We start from the raw sequence: 7,450 nt of genomic DNA on the forward strand, positions 1-7,450 counted from the left end.
TTCATAGGGTTGCTTCGAAGGGTTAATGGGATAACGTGTACAACACGATTTGCATGTAGTAGAAGGATAACTGATATTTTCCCAGTTTTTCCCCGTTTTTTTTTTTTTTTTTTTTTGATACGGAGTCTCGCTCTGTCACCCAGGCTGGAGTGCAGTGGCGTGATCTCGGCTCACTGCAAGCTCTGCCTCCCGGGTTCACACCATTCTCCTGCCTCAGCCTCCCACCAGTATGCGCAGCTAATTTGTTGTATTTTTAGTAGAGACGAGGTTTCACTGTGTTAGCCAGGATGGTCTCAATCTCCTGATCTCGTGATCCGCCCACCTGAGCCTCCCAAAGTGCTGGGATTACAGGTGTGAGCCACTCCGCCCAGCCCAGTTTTTCCCCATTTTAACACTAAGTCCTGCATCCTGGGAGCAATCTCAGTCCTGGGCAAACTGGGATAGTTTGATCACCTGACACAGTCGATGCTCTATAAATGTTGTGGCTAACATCAATATTATGATAAACACAGAAATACATGTGCACATACTCAAAAGTAACAATATTAGCTGCTGCCCAAATATTAAAAGCACACGTTCCATGGTCACTGTGAAGTTCTCTCAAAACCAAGTTAGACTTAATGAGTTTTTTGGGGGTGCCATGCTTGCATATCTTTTCTTTTCATTCAATTTTCCCCCAAACACCACGACATTCCCATTTTAAGGTAAGGAATCAAAACTGAGAGATATGGGCCGGGTATGGTGGCTCATGCCTGTAATCCCAGCACTCTGGAAGGCTGAGGTGGGTGGATCACTTGAGGTCAGGAGTTCGAGACCAGCCTGGCCAACATAGCGAAACCCCATCTCTACTAAAAATACAAAATTAGCCGGGCATGGTGGTAGTCGCCTGTAATCCCAGCTACTTGGGGGACTGAGGCAGGAGAATCACTTGAACCTGGGAGGGAGGTTGCAGTGAGCACAGATCATGCCACTGCACCCCAGCCTGGGTAACAAGAACGAACTCCATCTCAAAAAAAAAAAAAAAAAAAGGAAAGAAAACACAAAAAAACTGAGAGATACATAACTTTTCTAAGTCGACTTGACTCATAAGTAGCACTGATACAATTGGAACCCGTCCTGATGACCCCGAGTCCACTGCTCTTTCCATAAACTACCTGTCCAGAACACAAACATTCCCGAGTTCCTATGAAGAGCATTGCATAGTGAGAGGTGACAGTGTGCTGGCAGTCCTCAGAGCCCTCGCTCGTTCTCGGCGCCTCCTCTGCCTGGGCTCCCACTTTGGCGGCACTTGAGGAGCCCTTCAGCCCACCGCTGCACTGTGGGAGCCTTTCTGGGCTGGCCAAGGCCGGAGCCGGCTCCGTCAGCTTGCAGGGAGGTGTGGAGGGAGAGGCGCGAGCGGGAACCGGGGCTGCGCGCGGCGCTTGCGGGCCAGCTGGAGTTCCGGGTGGGCGTGGACTTGACGGGCCCCCCACTCGGAGCAGCCGGCCGGCCCTGACGGCCCCGGGCAATGAGGGGCTTAGCACCCGGGCCAGCGGCTGCGGAGGGTGTACTGGGTCCCCCAGCCGTGCCAGCCCACCGGCGCTGCGCTCGAGTTCTCACCTGGCCTTAGCTGCCTTCCCGCGGGGCAGGGCTCGGGACCTGCAGCCCGCCATGCCTGAGCCTCTCACCCCCTCCGTGGGCTCCTGTGCCGCCCGAGCCTCCCCGACCAGCGGCACCCCCTGCTCTAGGCGCCCAGTCCCATCGACCACCCGAGGGCTGAGGAGTGCGGGCGCACGGCGCGGGACTGGCAGGCAGCTCCACCTGCAGGACCCACTGGATGAAGCCAGCTGGGCTCCTGAGTCTGATGGGGACGTGGAGAACCTTTATGTCTAGCTCAGGGATTGTAAATACACCAATCAGCACCCTGTGTCTAGCTCAGGGTTTGTGAATGCACCAATCGACACTCTGTATCTAGCTGCTCTGGTGGGACCGTGGAGAACCTTTATGTCTAGCTCAGAGATTGTAAATACACCAATCGGCACTCTGTATCTAGCTCAAGGTTTGTAAACGCACCAATCAGCACCCTGTGTCTGGCTCAGGGTCTGTGAATGCACCAGTCGACACTCTGTATCTAGCTATTCTGGTGGGGCCTTGGAGAACCTTTATGTCCACACTCTGTATCTAGCTAATCTGGTGGGGACGTGGAGAGACTTTGTGTCTAGCTCAGGGATTGTAAACGCACCAATCAGCGCCCTGTCAAAACAGACCACTGGGCTCTACCAATCAGCAGGATGTGGGTGGGGCCAGATAAGAGAATAAAAGCAGGCTGCCCGAGCCAGCAGTGGCAACTGGTTGGGGTCCCCTTCCACGCCGTGGAAGCTTTGTTCTTTCACTCTTTGCAATAAATCTTGCTGCTGCTCACTCTTTGGGTCCACGCTGCCTTAAGAGCTGTAACATTCACCGTGAAGGTTTGCAGCTTCACTCCTGGGCCAGCGAGACCACGAACCCACCAGAAGAAAGAAACTCGGAACACATCCTAACATCAGAAGGAACAAACTCCAGACGCGCCACCTTATAAGAGCTGTAACACTCACCGCGAGGGTCTGTGGCTTCATTCTTGAAGTCAGCGAGATCACGAACCCACCAGAAGGAAGAAACTCCCAACACATCCAAACATCAGAAGGAACAAACTCCAGACGCGCCACCTTAAGAGCTGTAACGCTCACCGTGAGGGTCCGTGGCTTCATTCTTGAAGTCAGTGAGACCAAGAACCCACCAATTCCAGACACAATAGCACCAAGTACTTTCATATTCCCACTTTTTCCACTCCTTTTCCTCAAAGTTGGGCTTTCCATCCTTTCAAAATAACTCTGAGCTTCTCCATCTCTTATATTTGTGCTCTTTATCATAAAGTATACATACGGTTTCAAATAACATTTGGAATAAATGAGACAGTGGGAGGGCTGGAGACTCTGGTTTAGACAGAAATGGGAAGATTATCAGGTCTCCTACACTGGGTGTGAAACCTCATGTCCCACCAAAAACAGCAACCGTAATCCAATGAAGTGAAAAATTAGAATTGGGCCTGGCGCGGTGGCCCATGCCTATAATCCCAGCACCTTGGGAGGCCAAGGAGAGTGGATTGCCTGAGGTCAGGAGTTCAAGACCAACCTGGCCAACATAGTGAAACCCCGTCTCTACTAAAAATACAAAAAATTAGCCGGACGTGGTGGCAGGCACCGGTAATCCCAGCTTCTTGGGATGCTGAGGCAGGAGAATTGCATGAATACAGGAGGTGGAGGTTGCAGTGAACTGAGATCACACCATTGCACTCCAGCCTGGGTGACACAGGCTGTCTCAAAAAAAAAAATTAGAATGGGCCTGATGTGGAGCTAATGGACCCTATGGCCCGTGTGTGAGTAGGAGGCATGCTACCATTTGAAATTTAGTGTGCTTTAAGTCTACTAGTGTTTAAAACTATCAAAACAATACTAATGGCTTTCACTTATTGAGCATATACTATGCCCTGGGACTGCTGCTAAGCACTTAGTAGACATCATGTCTTTGAATCTTCTCAACAACCTAGAATATAAATATCAGTATTATCACAAGTTTTATGATTGAGGAAAATGATGCATTAAACTAACCTGCCCATAGTCACACAGCTAAGTCAGCAGGAAAGTTTGAACCTGGTTATGAAATCTGTTCCATGGCTTCAACCAAAAACCTACATGTAATCTGAGGAAAAATGAAAAATACATAAAGTATCTGCCAAAGAGAATGAAAGTGACTTCCCCCAGGCCACCTCACCTGTACCACAATTGTTTGTTGTCTGACAACTTTGTGTTGGATAATTCTTAAGAAAGGGTATAGGCTTCAAGTTTCTCAATCTTCTTCTTTTTCTTTCTTTCTTTGTTTTGTTTTGTTTTGTTTTGAGATGGAATCTTGCTCTGTTGCCTAGGCTGGAGTACAGCGGTATGATCTCGGCTCACTGTAACCTCCACCTCCTGGGTTCAAGTGATTCTCTTGCCTCAGCCTCCCCAGTAGCTGGGATTACAGGCATGTGCCAACACACCCGGCTTATTTTTGTATTTTTAGTAGAGATGGGGTTTTGCCATGTTGGCCAGCCTGGTCTCGAACCCCTGACCTCAAGTGATCTGCCCACCTCCGCCTCCCAAAGTGCTGGGATTCAGGCATGAGCCACCACGCCCAGCCTTGTTTCTCAACTGGGCTGCCAGACAAAACACAAGGTGCCCAGTTAAATTAGAATCTCAGTCAAACAATTTTTCAGGTAAAAGAATGCTTTAGGGCCGGGAGCGGTGGCTCATGCCTGTAATCCCAACACTTTGGAAGGCCAAGGCAAGCGGATCACAAGGTCAGGAGTTTGAGACCAGCCTGACCAACATGGTGAAACCCTGTCTCTACTAAAAATACAAAAATTAGCTGGGAGTGGCAGCACGTGCCAGTAATCCCAGCTACTCAGGAGGCTGAGGCAGGAGAATCATTTGAACCCAGGAGGTGGAGGTTGCAGTAAGCCGAGATAGCGCCACTGCACTCCAGCCTGGGAGACAGAGACAGACTCTGTCTCAAAAAAAAAAGTTTTAGTATAAGCATGTCCCATTCAATACATGGGCTGTACTTGTACTAAAAAGTTACCCGTTATTTACCTGAAATTCAGATGTAATTGAGTGTCGTGTGTTTTTATTTGCCAAATCTGCCAACATGGGGAGGAGAGGTCAGCAAGGTTCCAAGTTGTCCCCACCTCTTGATATCAACAGTATAGGGTCTTAATCTGTTGCTAAAAAATTTTCACACATTTCTTATTCAGAGGCTGGTGTTCTGGCAGCTCATTCCTGAGGCCTAAAATAGTTGTTTAAGCAGAGGAACAGTTTCAATCCTTGGAGGCTACTATAGCAAAGTACCAAAGTCTGGGTGGCTTATAAACAAGAGACATTTATTTCTCACTGCTCTGAAGGCTGGAAGTTCACAATCAGCCTGCCAGGGTGGTCTGGTTCCAGTGAAGGCCCCCTTCCATGTTGCAGGCTGCCAACTTCTCATTGTATCCTTACATGGTGGAAAGAGGGTAAGAGAGCTCTCTGGGATCTATTTTATTTTTTTATTTTATTTTATATTTTATTTTATTATTTTATTTTATTTTAATGAGCCAGGGTCTCACTTTGTTGCCCAGGCTAGAGTGCAGTGGTGCAATCTCAGCTCACTGCAGCCTCCACTGCCTGGGCTCAAGAGATCCTCCTGCCTCAGCCTCCCATGTAGCTGGGACTACAGGCATGTGCCACTATGCCCGGCTAACTTTTGTATTTTTAGTAGAGAAGGGGTTTCGCCATGTTGCCCAGGCTGGTGTTGAACTCCTGGACTCAAGCAATCCACCCACCTTGGCCTCCCAAAGTGCTGGGATTATAGGTGTACGCCACTGGGATCTCTTTTATAAGGGCACTAATCCCATTTAGGAGGGCTTCACCTTCATGACCTAATCACCTCCCAAAAACCCCATGCCTAATCCCATCCATTGGGGGTTAGTATTTTAGAGGAACAAACATTCAGTCCATTGCAGCAAGTAATTGGGAAAGCATAGGAGAGGCTGTGCGTGGATTTTTTTAACCCAACCACTGCATGTTCCTTGAGGGCCAAGTCCTGATGCTATGGAGAGATGCCAGGCTCCCAGCCCTGGAGGAACACATGATGTGATGGAGGAAGCAGCTATCACACAAAGACAAGCAAAACTCTGCTGGCCCAGCCAAAAATGCCAGAGGTGGGAGGAATTCGAAGATTCACAGAGGCGCCCCTAGATGGCACCCTTAAACAAAAATCCCAGTGGAAACCCCAGCTCAGCTTTCCAAAGCAACTTCCATTCAGGGAATGATGATTGCCGGGCTTTAATCTAAGGACAGACAAACACACACACACACACACACACACACACACACACACACACACTCTCTCTCTCTCTCTCTCTCTCTCTCTCTCTCTCTTTCTCTCTCTCACTCTATCTTTTCCTGGGTGGGGAACCCAGCATTTTGCAGCTGAACAAAGTGCATGACGCCAGACAAGATTGGCTAAAACTTAAGAATTTAGGGATTCTTGTCTGTCCTATCCCCACCATTAGCTCTTCTTTTCTGCTGTTGTGGAAGAATTACAGCAGGATTCTATGGTTTATCATCATCATCGTCGTGATCATCATCATAAATCATCATCCCAAGCAAATATTTTTGAGCCCCTACTCTGTGCCTCAATAGGTGCTAAGTTCTCGACAGCCACAGCCACACTATTGCACCAGTCCTCACTACAACCCTGTGACTGCTTCTTTTTTTTTTTTTTTTTTTTGAGACAGAGTCTCACTCTGTTGCCCAGGCTGGAGTGCAGTGTCGTCACTGCAACTTCTACTTCCCAGGTTCAAGCGATTCTTCTGCCTCAGCCTCCTGAGTAGCTGGGATTACAGGTGCGCACCACCATGCCTGGCTAGTTTTTATATTTTTAGTAGAGATGGGGTTTCACCATGTTGCCCCGGCTGGTCTGGAACTCCTGGCCTCAAGTGATCTGCCCACCTCAGCCTCCCAAAGTGCTGGGATTATAGGCGTGAGCCACCGCGCCCTGCCAGCTTTTCGTTATCTAAAGACTTATTTTCCAGGTTGCTATGGCCACAGGCAAAGAGGAGAGGTCGGTCAACACAGGTCCCTGTCTGGAAAGTGGCTGAGAACTGTGCAACAGCAGACCAATGGTTGGGCTTATCCCTCTCTCTAATTTATGGTTGAAGCCATGGTTCAGAGAGGTTACTTAGTCACACAGTAAGTTGCCATCATGCTCTATAGCAGTGGTTCTCACCTCGGGATGATGGGGCCTCCCAGGGGACATTTGGCAATATTTTGAGACACAACTGGAGGTGGGGCGGGGGGTGGTTCTTGTAACTGGCATCTAATGGGTAGAGGCTAGGATGTTGCTAAACATTCTACAATCCACAGCTCAGAAACAGAATTATCCCGCCCCAAATGTCAATAGCATACTATTCAGAAACCTTACTCTATAGGGCAGATTTGGGGCCAGGGGAAACAGGGGCTCCTGCTCCGACTTGGATCCTTGCAAACCGAGGAATCTGGGTTGATTTATCTTGTCTCTCTCAGCCTGGACTTTTTCATGTGTAAAGTGGAGATCTAATCCATCTGAAAGGATCTCACTGGCTTATGACATTTGCATTTGAGGAGACATGGTTTAAAACTTCCAGCCAGGGTGATACTTCATCACGTGTGTGTCTTGAGCTCCAGAGACGTTCCAGAGCAGCTGGTTTGGGGCATACAGGAGGGGAAACCCTGACACCCTTGGAAAACTCATTCTCGGCTGCCAGTCTGCCTGTCTTGAAGGTGATCTGAGCTTTCTCACTCCAAGCCAGTCGTGTGGGAAGGGACACTCTCTGAGCCTCAGTTTCCTCATCTGTCAACCTCTCTGGGCTTGTCCCAGT

At 49.0% G+C, this 7,450-nt stretch overlaps 1 protein-coding gene across 1 annotated transcript in view; it reads right to left on the reverse strand.

Moving 5' to 3' along the window:
- DNAH3 (dynein axonemal heavy chain 3) overlaps positions 1 to 7,450 on the reverse strand; it is a 218,456-nt gene that overhangs the window by 210,049 nt on the left and 957 nt on the right. The window lies entirely within an intron of this gene.

Source organism: Pongo abelii, chromosome 18, assembly GCF_028885655.2.
Source record: "Pongo abelii isolate AG06213 chromosome 18, NHGRI_mPonAbe1-v2.0_pri, whole genome shotgun sequence".
Taxonomy (NCBI): Eukaryota; Metazoa; Chordata; class Mammalia; order Primates; family Hominidae; genus Pongo; species Pongo abelii.